The following is a 14,111-nucleotide window of genomic DNA, read 5'->3' as shown; positions in this document are numbered from 1 at the left end:
GCGATATTGGAGCTCACAACAACTTCAACTGCCATTTCCTTTTGTAAAAGTGAAAAAAAAAATTACTCGGTAATTAAATCATCATCTGGTTTGTAAATCAAATTTACAAAACAAAACTCTTAGAGTGACTGTTAACCATCCTAATTTTTATAACACCCAGGAGAGCACATCATTTACGGGGAAGCAGCGGTGACCCTCGGGTTCTCGGCAGAGAGATTTGAGCTGCCCTTCTTGTTGAATTAAACCACGCATCTTTGCCACTCCTAACCGATGATAATTTGCCTTTTAAAATTCTACACACAAAGAAGTGTTTTCATGACATTAGGCTCAATTTACATATTTAGTCTGCTCTCCTCAACAACATGAGAGCCAAGTAAGCATCTTTTAACTATTTCAAAAGGTACAGAAACAAGAGATAAAAACTCTACTAACTATTACAAGGTCATAAAGTTTGTTGGCTCTCTTGAAACTTTGCTGCTAATTGTGTAGAAATCCTCAACAGGAACTCAAACAGAATCAATGCCCGCCCTCTCTCTCTCTCTCTCTCTCTCCTCTCTAGTAGAAAGGCACAGGGGCAAGGGAGAAAATCTTGGACCTGAGACACAGTGACACCCTCTGGCCATGGCCTCCCAAGAAATGCTAAACCAAAGAGGAAGTCCCGTCCTTGAGTGTGCCACCATTATGGCCAGAAAACCACCAGCCAGAACTAAGGAGAGACCCACACACGTGCAACCAGAGATGTCCCCGATGCCATGTTTTCCCCTCACCCCTGCCAGGAGGCTTTGCTTCTGACCCTGATAGGTATTCATGTCCTTTGCTTTCCCCCTCTACTCTCCTTAAGTTAACAGGAAGACACCATTCAAAGTGTCCATAAAAGACCCTGGTATGCCACAGCTTCCCCGCTACGACCACAGTTCTTCCTAATTCTGCATTCACCTCAAACTCAGGAAACTTAGACATCGCAGTGGAGCCTGTTGATGGTGTAGATGACTGTCCTCCTCATGCAGGCCCTTGTTTGATGCTTAAGTTGCATACTTGGACTCCGAGTTTCTGATGCCAGGTCCCCCGTTCGAATCCTAGTGGGTCTCCGTGCCAGGGCTCGTTCCTCCCCACGTCCCAGGTCCACGTGCCCCTGGAGCTGTCTTGGCCAAGATCACTGACGATAATCACTGTCTGATCTGTGGTTTCTTATAACTACTGCAATCCGTTGTCCGTTCTCTCCCAGAGATACCCGTAGTTCAAACCTGAACATGAAACTCCCATCAGGGGTTTCCAGCTTTACATCTTGTCCAACATGGAAGGGGCCGGTCTCATCTCTCGCAGATACACAGGATACAGGAGCGGGCAGAGGGTCTGCTTGGTAAAGAAGTAGGGCGGGCCTCCAGCTTCAGCCTAGCGGTTCATAAGCACAAGTGGCCCCACAGTCCCTAAAATAGTCTGTCTTCTCCCTGACTTGGCAGAACGCTACAGAAAAGGCCAGGTCCTTTCCTTAAAAGTCAGATATTCAGGATTTCAGCTTGCACATGCAGTACCTTCGTAAGAATTAGTCAAAGATGCACCAGTTACACAGAAAAGTTAGAGAGGGCATCCACATTTTCTGGAATGGTCCACAAGGTCCCAGGCCCTGCAAAGCAGAATGTGGTTTGAATTCAGTACCATTGCTCCCTTAGCCAAAGGGCCCTAGTGCAAGGCATGGCCTGCACACCAGAGTGTTGGCCCCACAAAGTCCCTCAGAAGTCAGAGGCACTGACTCAGACCCAGGCCCTTTTAAAGCAGGGCTTGAAAGCATGCAAGGAAGAGCCACGTAAAAGGGCAGATGCTGTCTGAGAGAAGGGAACAAGGGAGAGTCAAAAAGACAAACACAAACTTTCACCTGCTGAATAATTCCACAGCTGGAGCTTAGCCTGACTGGGACAAGTGGGGTTTCCTGCAGGAGACTCAGGCAAATATTTCTCTGTATCCCTGAGATACCCCTGGGAATATGACCTGTAGTAAGTCTTCCATAAGTTTTTGGTTGATAAGGGTAAGAGAAGGGTGACTGGCCAGTTTCCATGTACTTAAAGGCTTAATTAGAACCATATCTGCTTAAACTTAATGATCCACATGAATACGTCCCCAACAGTCCCAACCTACTTAGCAAACGTTAAATTTAACTGGTCATCTGTACGTGCCAATGATTTGAATATTAGATGGGAAAAATGCACACGCATACAGTGTCACACACTTGATACATGAAGGACACAAACAGATCCTCATACATAATCTTTAAATGGCAAAGGGGAAAAAAATGCCTCCCTGCCTCACACAGTTTCACCAAAGACCAGAGAATACAGCAGAGCAGAAAGGTAGTGTGGCTACTTGCTTTCGTTTCTTTGGCATATCGGTTCTTCCAGTCCATCTTTACCCAGGAGGGCAAAGGACAATAGATGAATTCTCTAGCAACGCCAATGTCTTCAACTATTTGAACACAATAGACCCATGACTAAACATTCCAAGGAGCCGTAGGGCATTGTTGTCTTGTCATAAAACCCCATATAAACTCTAGCGAGAGGAAATCTCTCCCTAGGGCACAAATAACAAAAAACAAAACAATAAATTTGTCTCTAAGGTGAGGATTTAAATCTGTAATAGGACTACTGGTCCAAAGGCATTTGTTCATAAAAATTCACAAATATTCATGAAGCAAAGACAGCAGGTCTCACGGTGCATTTTCTCCTCTGGATCAAGAAGGTGTAACAAGAATTCAGCAATCCAAATATTTAATAGGTAATATCAGGGGATTCGGTGTCATATGTTGTGAATAAAGATACTCATGCTAAACCTTTCCGTGAAATAAAAATGGTAATTTGCAGCCCATACCCAGTGCAGGCCATAGAAAAGAAGAAGAGTTTTATTCTACGTAGTTCAGAGTTGCCTTTAGAGGCAGATTTTGGGCATGACTGTGAGAAGCCCAGTCACCATTCTCCCTGAAAAATCCACCACTTAGCTAGTGAAAGTTATTTTTTAAAATAATCACCTGAAGTCTCTGGAAATTGTCCTAAGGGCATTTAGGAAATACAGAAACATGTGTTTGAGAAAATCAACTAAGTAGTAAGAACCCTTACTCTTACCCTGTGTAACTCTATTACACAGAGCTAGGTGCTCTGACTCAGGCAGGTACAGCCACCTAGGTCCCAGGCCAGGACAGTTTCACTTAGGGAGCGGTAGGTTGCTGGCCGGGATCATATCCCCAGAATTCCCAGAAAGCATGGCTGAAAGTATGAGGCGCCATTCCCCCTGCCAGCCCTACCTTGGAGGGCAGAATGTCTGTAGGAGGCTGACAATACTGAGACCTCAACTGACTCCACCCCAGCTAATTCATAGAAAGAGGTTCCACACCAGGAATACAAGCCCAGAACACCAGGGGCTACCAGTCCAGCCCAGCACCTGTTCATACAGCAGGCATAGCACTCAGGAGAAACAGACCAGAATGTGAGTGGATTAAGCAATCCTATCAAAAGCTTGTCAGACTGGATCTAAAAAAAAAAGTGAGACCCAATGATATGCTGTCTACAGAAAACGCACCTGAGATTCAGAAATGTACAAGGGCTGAAAATGAAAGGATGGGAAAACATATGGAAACAGCATCTGTGAGAGAGGTGAAGTGACTGCATTCATATCAGACTACATGCACTTTAAAACAAAAGATTTTGCTAGAATTAAAGAGGGACGTTTATAATAAAAAGGTCTATCCATCAGGAAATTATAACCATTACAAACACGTATGCACCTAACAAAAAGGTTCAAAAATACCTGAAGCAAAAACTGACAGAACTGAAAGGAGAAACAGAAAATCCAACAGTAGGAAGTCCTACCCTCAGCAATCAGACAACACAAAGGAATAAAAGGCATCCAACTTGGCAAGAAAAGAAGTCAAACTTTCAGTCTTCACAGACAACACAATACTCTATGTGGAAAACCCAAAGGACTCCACCAAAAATCTGCCAGAACAAATACATGAATTCAGCAAAGTCATAGATATAAAATCAATTCACAGAAATCGGCTGCATTTCTATACGCCAATAATGAAGCAGCAGAAAAAGAAATCAAAGAATCGATCCCGTTTACAATTGCACCAAAACTCATAAAATACCTAGGAATAAACCTAACCAAAGAGGTGACAAATCTATACACTGAAAACTATAGAAAACTTATGAAAGAAATTGAAGAAGACACACAAAAAAATGAAAAAACATTCCATGCTCATGGATTGGAACAACAGATATCGTTAAAATGTCTATACTACCCAAAGCAATTTACACGTTCAATGCAATCCCTATCAAAATAACACCAGCATTCTTCACAGAGCTAGAACAAACAATCCCAAAATTTGTATGGAACCAGAAAAGACCCCGAATAGCCAAAGCAATCCTGAAAAAGAAAAACAAAGCTGGAGGCATCACAATTTCAGACTCCAAGCTGTATTCCAAAGCTGTAATCATTAAGACAGTATGGTACTGGCACAAAAACAGACATTCAGATCTGTGGAACAGAATAGAGAACCCAGAAATGGACCCACAAATGTATGGCCAACTAGTCTTTGACAAAGCAGGAAAGAGTATCCAATGGAAAAAAGACAGTCTCTTCAGCAAATGTTGGGAAAACTGGACAATGATGTAGAAGAATAAACCTGGACCGCGTTCTTACATCATACACAAAAATAAACTCAAAATGGATGAAAGACCTAAATGTATGACGGGAAGCCATCAGAATCCTCGAGGAGAAAGCAGGCAAAAACCTCTCTGATGTTGGCCACGGCAACTTCTTACTCGACATGTCTCCAGAGGCAAGGGAAACAAAAGTCAAAATGAATCGCTGGGACCTCATCAAGATAAAAAAAAAAAAAAAAAAAAAAAACACTTCTATATGGCGAAGGAAACAATCAGCAAAACTAAAAGGGAACCAACAGAGTGGGAAAAGATATTTGCAAATGACATATGAGATAAAGTGTTAGTATCCAAAATCTATAAAGAACTTAGCAAACTTAGCACCCAGAAAACAAATAATCCAGTGAAGAAATGGGTAGGAGACATAAACAGACACTTTTCCAAAGAAGACATCCAGATGGCCAACAGACACATGAAAAGATGCTCAACATCACTCATCATCAGGGAAACACCAACCAAACCCACAATAAGACACCACCTCACACCAGTCAGAGTGGCTAAAATGAACAACTCAGGCAACAACAGATGTTGGTGAGGATGCGGAGAAAGAGGAACCCTTTTGCGCTGCTGGTGGGAATGCAAACTGGTGCAGCCTCTCTAGAAAACAGTATGAAGTTTCCTCAAAAAATTAAAAATAGAACTACCCTATGACCCAGCAATTGCACTATTAGATATTTACCCAAAGGATACAGGTGTGCAGTTTCGAAGGGGCACATTGGCACCCCCATGTTTACAGCAATGCTATCAACAACAGTCAAAGTATGGAAACAGCCAAAATGTCCATCGACTGATGAATGGATAGAGAAGATGTGGTTTATATACACAATGGAATATTACTCAGCAATCAAAAAGAATGAAATCTTGCCATTTGCAACAATGTGGATGGAACTAAAGTGCATTATGATAAGCGAAGTAAGTCAGAGGAAGACAAATCACATGATTTTACTCATATATGGAATTTAAGATACAAAACAGATGAACATAAGGGAAGGGAAGCAAAAATAATATAAAAATATAGAAAGAGACAAACCATAAGAGACTCTTAAATACAGAGAACAAACTGAGGGTTGCTGGTGGGGTGATGGACTAAATGGGAGATGGGCACTAAGGAGGGCACTTGTTGGGATGAGCACTGGGTGTTACATGTAAGTGATGACTCACTAAATTCTATTCCTATAATTGTTATTACACTGTACGTTAACTAATTTGGATTTAAATTTAAAATAAAGAGAGAAAGAGAAAGAGAGAGAAGGAAGGAAAGAGAATCCAACATTAATAGTTGGAGACTTCAATACCCCCATTATAATAATGGGTAGAACATCTATGCTTTTTGCTAGGTTCATTCCGGACTCACTGTGCGTGTGGTTTAGGACGTGGTGAGAACTTCCTTAGCATCCTCCTAAGATCAGTGAGGATAAAGAAGACACAGAAAGAGGCAAATGGGAGAGGGGGAAGGGGGCTGTAGAGCCCAGGTAGATGGGTAAGTTACTTTAATATAACAAGTGTTTTTCAAAAACTCACATAATAAATAGCAAACATGCATGCCACACAGCTCCTTGGCATTATCAACACTATATGCAACAATACAATTTCTTTGAGTGTAGGGTTGCCAAACAAAATACAGGAGGTCCAGTTAAATTTGAATTCTTGATAAACAATGAATAGCATAGCATACGCATATCAAAAACACGTGAAAATGCGTTGGCTGTTTAACTGAAATTCATTTAACTAAGAGCCCTGTAGTACTTTTATTTGCTCAGACTCACAACCCTGTTTTCGAGTCTACACCGTCCGTGAGCTAGCTCTTGCCCTCAGCACAGGGGCCAGGAAAGCGGGGACGCAGCGACCGTGATGGTGGATAGGGTGCCAGGGGAAATACCGAGGAGCCGAGGGGGCTGTGGGTGGTGGTTAGCATCTTGGCCTCATGAAATAAGTGTCAGTCCCAGGCAAAGAGCAGGTTATTGGCTCTCTGGGGTGGGGGTCGGGGGGGGGGGAATGATCGCCAGAATTCTGGCCAAAGGAAGAGCTTACTGGGCCGTGCCTTCCGTCGCATGATTACTGTAAGCACCACGGGATGCAGGGTGGGGGCGGGCAGCAGGGGAGGCAGGTATGTCCCAACTGAGAAACTGAGCCTGAAGACGGGACCAGAAAGACATACAGATGTGAGATACGGGCAGTGCACAGCATAGTATTCGAGTGAGTGCCTGCATAAAGTGAAGGAAGGCTTCCCAGAGGAGGAAGAGCCAGTGCCAGACGTCAGAGATGACAGGGGAAGACTTGAACACCCGTGAGCAGCGAGAGGCAGCATGGTAGCACCGTCACCCACCCACCCGGCACTTTTAACTTTTAGCAGCTCTTTCCCACAAGGCAAAGCCTGTTCCCATGCTGTTCCGTAGGTTCCGGTTGGCAGGACCGCTGGGGACAGTCGCACTGATTGTATGCAGCACGGAACTAAAGTCACCGTTCACATCATGGTGCCCTGTCTGCGGCCACATGCTGCAGATTGGAAAACCAGGGCTCAGAGGGCCCATGTGGAGGCTGAAGGTAGGGTTAGTGATCAAAAAAAAGATGGCAAGGAGAGTATAAACCGGTAAAAGCTCTCCAGAAGAAAAGTTAGCAATAGGTAAACAAGAGCTTTAAATCTTTTGAGCCGGCAAATTCCTCCGCCTCTTGGAACTGGGCTTTCCAGAAGAATCATGAAGGTGCACAGAGGTTTAGACACAAGCGTGGTCACAGCTCAGTGCCTCCATGTCCAAAAATGGGGGATTAATTAAAACCAGCCTAAACCGCTTACACAGAGAACATTTACTACAAGAAATTGGCTTCCAGCAATTCCATCTCTTAGGTAATTGAGCAGGGAATTAGTGATTGATGAGGGTGAATCAGGCCCACCTCCTCACCCCATTTCAGGACAACTCTGAAGGGCCATCCCAGAACCAGAGCACTCTTGAGATGCAGCAAAGTCAGCCAGCACTGAGCAGAGCACGGAGAACGAGCATGGGACTGTCCCAAGGGTGCTGGGTCCAGGGGACAGAACGTAATTATCAAGATGGTGCTGGTTTCATGAAAGAGGACCCAACACTCTGCCAGGGCCCCAGGAGATATCACTGACATACTGCTGGGGCAGTGCTTCCCGTGGGCCATTGTTGGTGAAGTCTATCATGGTCTATCATAGACCACAAAGTGCAAGTTGGCCTAGAGGTTAGGAATTTCTGATATAAATATGGCGGGTGAGCCAGGTTCACTCCACTGGGCTTTACAGAGCCACTCTCCACTCCACCCTCTGCCCCAGAAGTCTGACCTACACGAATTTCATCACTGAGCTCCCTCGTGCTCTGACTCGGTTGAGTTCAGCCGAAGGGGTGCCTTAGCAAGCGTTCAGAGAGAAAAAGGCAAGTGAGGACAGGATATTAGTCCCCTGGATCCACTCCCACAAGTCTGCTTCAATTTGAATATATCCTCCACCCAATGGTTCCTGATTTCTTTTTTTTTTTTTTAATGTTTATTTATTTTTGAGAGAGAGAGAGACAGAGCATGGATGGGGAGGGGCAGAGAGAGAGGGAGACAGAATCCGAAGCAGGCTCCAGGCTCTGAGCTGTCAGCACAGAGCCCGATGCGGGCTCAAACTCACAAGCCATGAGATCATGATTTAAAACGAAATCGGATGCCTAACCAACTGATCGACCCAGGTGCCCCCCCCCCCCCGATTTTCTGAAAGCAGCCTTTGTCCAAGTATCTATTATTCCAGTCTCCAGGTTCTAGTAAATGTGCCCTTCCTGTGTCCCTAAGGGCAGTAGAGGTCTTTCTGCTGTGGCTCCCTTTACCCGGCCCAACTCTTATAGTCCTGTTATTAGATTAACCTCAAACTACGCCAGCGTGAGAGTGGCCCTCCTTGTTGGAAGCAGCAACCCAGACCATCCTCACCAAGGAGCCTCACGTTGGTGGGCAAAGGCTGAGCCCTGTGCACTCACTGCCTCCCTTCCTCACTTATCCTGAAGTCCTAGCCGTCTTTTGTCATTCTGCAGGAACAGCATGCCCTAAAGTCTCAAAGATTGCAAAGGAAAGTCCTTTTGTAGCAGGATTGATTGGAAGTCATTAATCCAGTTTTGTATAAGAGAATACCAATAACACAATATAAAGCATTACTTTTAATTAACAAAAGCAATTAGCACTAATTAAAAAGCCCTCACATTTGTCAAAGAGCCATTTCACCTTAATTGCTAGGTGTGCTAAACAGGCAATTAAAAACAAATTAAAATGAAGACCACAGATAAAGGGGAGGCAGGCAAATACGTCTGTGACAGCACGCAGGCAGGAACACTCCTCTGCTTCCAAACAAGCAAAAGTGCTTTTCCCCTGTCATTAGGCCAACTCTTGCCCAGTCTGCTTAATCAAGACGGCATCATAAATACACACTGGGAGGTGGGCTAACCCTAGAAAGTAAGCAAAGTTGAATCTTGACATGGGAAGATAAAATTCTTTCCGGAATTTTGTAGAATCCACAAATGAGTGCTTACTCAGGGTCTCCTTTGCCACATTTGGCAGGGACCATGGAAGCCATCCTGCCCTCCAGTCGCTAGAGGTATGCTGTCTCGTAAGACGCTGCTTTCAAGGCTGAAGCGGATGGCAGAGATGTGAAGGGTAGTAAATACACTCAGTAAAAAAAAGCTCATTAAAGGAGGTCATACCAGACAGGGTTTAACAGAACAGGTAGAGTTTATGTCACACCTGCGTGTAGGGAATGTCTTCAGTAGGAAGCAAGAAGCAAGGGCATTCTGGGCCAACGGGATGGTATAAACAAAGGCTCAGAAACCAGAACTGAAATGGTTGGTTTCACATGCATCGCATGTATTTAGTTATATTGTAAAATATGTTGATTTGAAGTATGTCTGTTGACCGAGTGGCCCCCATAAGGGAGGAATTAAATATTTTCAACGGGGGAAGGTTTACAGCATTCCTGGTATACTACTGCACTAGGCCCAGCGATCACTGGCTCTCTTCCGAGCAGCAACAAGGAAAGAATTCTCCAATCCTCCAAGAATCAACCAGCTTCCAGAGAACAAGCCTACCCACGTTACTGTAAAGTGTGTGAACTTCTCTAAGGTATTTCATCTCCGAAGCCTATGTCCAGGGGGAGTTGGGACAGTGACAGCAAATTACCAAATTAATGGAAGATGGAATATGAGCATATAAAGCTCTTTACATGCCTTACATAAATAAATCATCCAGTCAGTATTATTGAGCTGCTGTAACCTCACTGACGGAAGGGCAAAGTTTGGAGGCATTAAATTCTGTTTCAGTGGTTGATTTTAATGAAAGTGAGCAAATTCAAGACTTCATTATTCTGAAAGCACTAATATTACAAAAGGTCTTGAGTTGATGTTGTCATCCCAAATGAAAAATCTCTACCCTCGGGGATCTCTGAATCTTTCAGGAGCATTGCAATTAAAAGCAAGTGGGAGGCAGATGTTTGGGTGGGGGGAAATCACAAATAAATAATAAAATGACAGGTATCTTGAGACTTAAAGTCCAGGATTCAACGACCGCTAACTCTGAATGATGGGATGGGTCAATGCGTTTCTGTATCACTTACAATCCTAAGGCAAATCCAGTGACCCAGGAAAAATTGAAAAGTAAAACGAAGGTACAGGGAGGAGGGAGTCACACACATCTCTCAAAGAGCTGCCAGACTCTGCTCCTGAGAAGATATATCCATCATTTGCCAAGCCCATGGGAATTTTTTAGTGATTGACAAAAGGCAGTGCGTGGAAGATGGTGCCTACACCACGGGAACATGTGGAAATATTAGGGGCGGGCTACTGCTTGGAACAAAATGGTGGAGCAAACTCGGTATTAGTGTGAGGGAACCAGGGATGTTAGACCTTTTGAAATATGCAGAGTAGACTGATCCAGTAAGAGCCATCCTGCCCAAAACACCAATAGCCCATCAAGAAACACCATCAGAACAGCACCAACTCGATTCAGCCGAGTCATCTCGTGACCATATACTCTTCCTGTTTGCTTCAGCCTCAATGACGTCAAAAACTTTATCCCACAAGAGCAAGAATAGAGGAAGCCACCTGGTAAGGATACTATTTTGCTCACATCACTAATTGTGATGTTCTTCTATTAGTAGAGATTCAAGGAACAGATTAATAAGATTTTACACACCTCGGGGCGCCAGGGTGGCTCGGTCGGTTAAGCGTCCAGCTTCAGCTCAGGTCATGATCTCACAGTTTGTGGGTTCGAGCCTCGTGTCGGGCTCTGTGCTGACAGCTTGGAGCCTGGAGCCTGCTTTGGATCCTCTGTCCCCTTCTCTCTCTGCCCTCTTCCCTCTCATCCTCTCTCTCTCTCTCAAAAATAAAATAAACATTAAAAATTAAAAAAAAAAAAAAAAAAGATTTTAAACACCTCTTCCAATCTAAGCCCACTCATCAAATGGAATTCAGATCCAAGTTGGACCAAATCAGTTTTTCCTAAACTTCACAGATAGTGGAGCTAATGAGTGTGGGGCTTCTTCCTGAGATGAGGAAGACATTCTAAAATTGAGCACAGTGGTGCTTGTACATATTTGCGAATATCATCAAAACCGTTGAAATGTACACTTTGAATAAGTGAACTGTGTAGCCTGTGAATTAATCTCAATAAAGCTGTTTTTCAAACAGAAGAGAAATTAAAATATTACCCAGAAAACAGAAACTGAAAGTGTTTATTACTATCAGAATGGCTCGGCAGGAAATATTAAAGAGAATCTTTCAGACTGAAACAAAGGACACTTACAGTAACTCAAATCCGCATCAAGAAATAAAAGGCACCAGTAATGATAACTATATGGGTAAATATAAACAAGAGTATAAATATGTTTTTTTGTTTCCATATCCTTTTTTCTATTTGTTTTAAAATGGAACTGCATAATGCAATAATTATAAACCAAATTGATTGGCGCATAAGATATAAAGGTGTAATTTGTGAAAGTAACAACACAAAGGGGTTAGAGTTATACAGAAGCAAAGTTTTGTGTACTATTAAAGCTAAATTTGTATACATCTGCACTATATCTTACAAATCAAGAGGTTAATGGAAATCCCCCAGGGAAATTACTAAGAAAATAATTCAAAAAAAAAAATATATATATATACATATATATTAAAATATACATAATATATATACACAAAATATATATATTATGTAAAATAAAATATATATAAATATATATTTATATATAATATATATGTATATTTAGTAAAGGAGATAAGAGAATTACAACTCTATACAAGAAAAAAAGCTATACATATTTTACACAGAACAAAGCAACAATGGAGGAACTGAGGGCACCAAGAGACATAAGACACACAGAAAACAAATATGAAGGTAGGTGGTTCAAATCCTACCTGATCAGTAAATTACATTAAATGTAAATGGATTGAAATCTCAACTAAAAAAGGCAGGATTCGACTGGCAGAATAGTTAATCTAACATGATCCAAGTATATGCTGTAAGGACACAAAGGGTTAGGGTTAGTGAGGTGGTGAACATCTCTGCCTTCCTATGGCAGAGGAGATGCTTCACAGGGCCTCAGCAAGGGATATCAGTTTCCCATGGCATCCACTACCAGTCACAAACAAAAACAAAAAATCATACACCAATGACCTGTTTGACATTCCCTTGAGATACTAACAAATTGCTAAGTAAACATAGAAGAAATTAGAAAACAAAATCATTTATAAATATAGATATTTTCTGAATGAAAAGATAGCCAACTGAATTCAGCAATACATGATCTTAGATATGTCATACCCAATTAAGTTTTATGACAGGAGGTCTTAAAAAGTAATTCTTGATATAATTCACTACTTAACAGATAAAAGGGAAAGGTATATGATCGTCAATAGATGGAAGAAAAATATTTTGTAAAATTAAATGCCCATTAACTATTTTTTAATGCTTATTTATTTACTTTGAGAAAGAGAGAGATAGAGAGCCAAGTGGGAGAGGGGCAGGAGAGAGGGAGAGAGAGAGAGAGTGCACGAGCAAGCTGGAGCCCAGGAGGGGCAGAGAGAGAGGGAAAGAGAGAGAATCCCAAACAGACTCCACACTGTTAGTGCAGAGCCCTACGCAGGACTTGAACTCATGAACTGTGAGATCACGACCTGAGCTGAAATCAAGAGTCGGTTACTTAACAGCCTGAGCTATCCAGGTGTCCCCTCCCCCATTAACAATTTTTTAAAATAAAAATAATCTTAGGAATCTAGTGACAGCAGAGGAAATTACTCAAAGTGTGTGTACATGTTTGATGGAGGGAGTGTCCCTTTTAAATCAAATAATATTTCTGGTCACCACTTCTATTTAACATTACCTCAGAGATGATAGTGAGGGCAATAAAAAGAGAAAAAGAAATAAAAGTTATAAACACCAAAGAGGAAGAAGAAAAATGTTCCTTACTGCAGATGATATAACTGTCTTTATTGTTTGGAAAAATTTGTCAGAAGATTACCGTGGATTTTTTAATGTAAATATTCCAAATTTTCAAACATAAGTAATAGTACTCCGTATCTTGATATCCAACAAGATAGAATTCAGGCCTAGGAGCACTAAATGGGAAAAGAAACAGAACATATTGTAATGTTAAATGCTCTAATTCACAGTTAATAATGTAACTGATGGCTATGAACCAAAAAACACAACAACAACATCCAAATCCAGAAATGGCAAGAGATAACGGCAAAATAAGTGGAAATAATATGACACTTAGGACCCAAACAGGCCGACCAGACTAAAAATTAGGTATACAAAATACCCAAGCAAATAATCTGAATAATCTTAATGTTATGTATCATACTTTTAGGAGAAACCAAGTTCGCAAGATTTCTAGAAAAATACAATGAAAACACTGCGTAACAGAATCTGTGAGATCTAGCTAAAGCAAAGCCCAGAAGAAAACTGTAGACCTAAGCATTGATAATGACATTCATGTATACCCTTCAAGGTCCCAGCTGAATACAGAAGACACATTCAAGGAGTGTGATTGACTATTTGTGATTCGGTAGAGTTGAAAGTTGTGTTCGGGAGCGTGTGGTTACTGATCCTAGAGAGAGACACCCTTAGCTGCCACTGTAAGAGAGCACTCATGAGGGCTATGACCAGCCTTCCAGGGCCTTTTAAGTAAATTAAAAGAACAACAACAACAACAACAACAACAAAAAAAAAAAAACACCTAGAAGAAAACATGGTGAACATCATGAGTAAGCTCTTTGACATTGATCTTGGAAATGACTTTTTTGGATTTGACACCAAAAGCACAAACAACCAAAGTAAAAATTAAAGAGGACGGGGCACCTGGGTGGCTAAGTCGGTTAAGTATCTGACTTCGGCTCAGGTCATGATCTCATGGTTCATGGGTTCAAG

Source organism: Panthera uncia, chromosome A2 (genome assembly GCF_023721935.1).
Source record: "Panthera uncia isolate 11264 chromosome A2, Puncia_PCG_1.0, whole genome shotgun sequence".
Lineage (NCBI taxonomy): Eukaryota > Metazoa > Chordata > Mammalia > Carnivora > Felidae > Panthera > Panthera uncia.
This window is presented reverse-complemented; position numbering follows the sequence as displayed.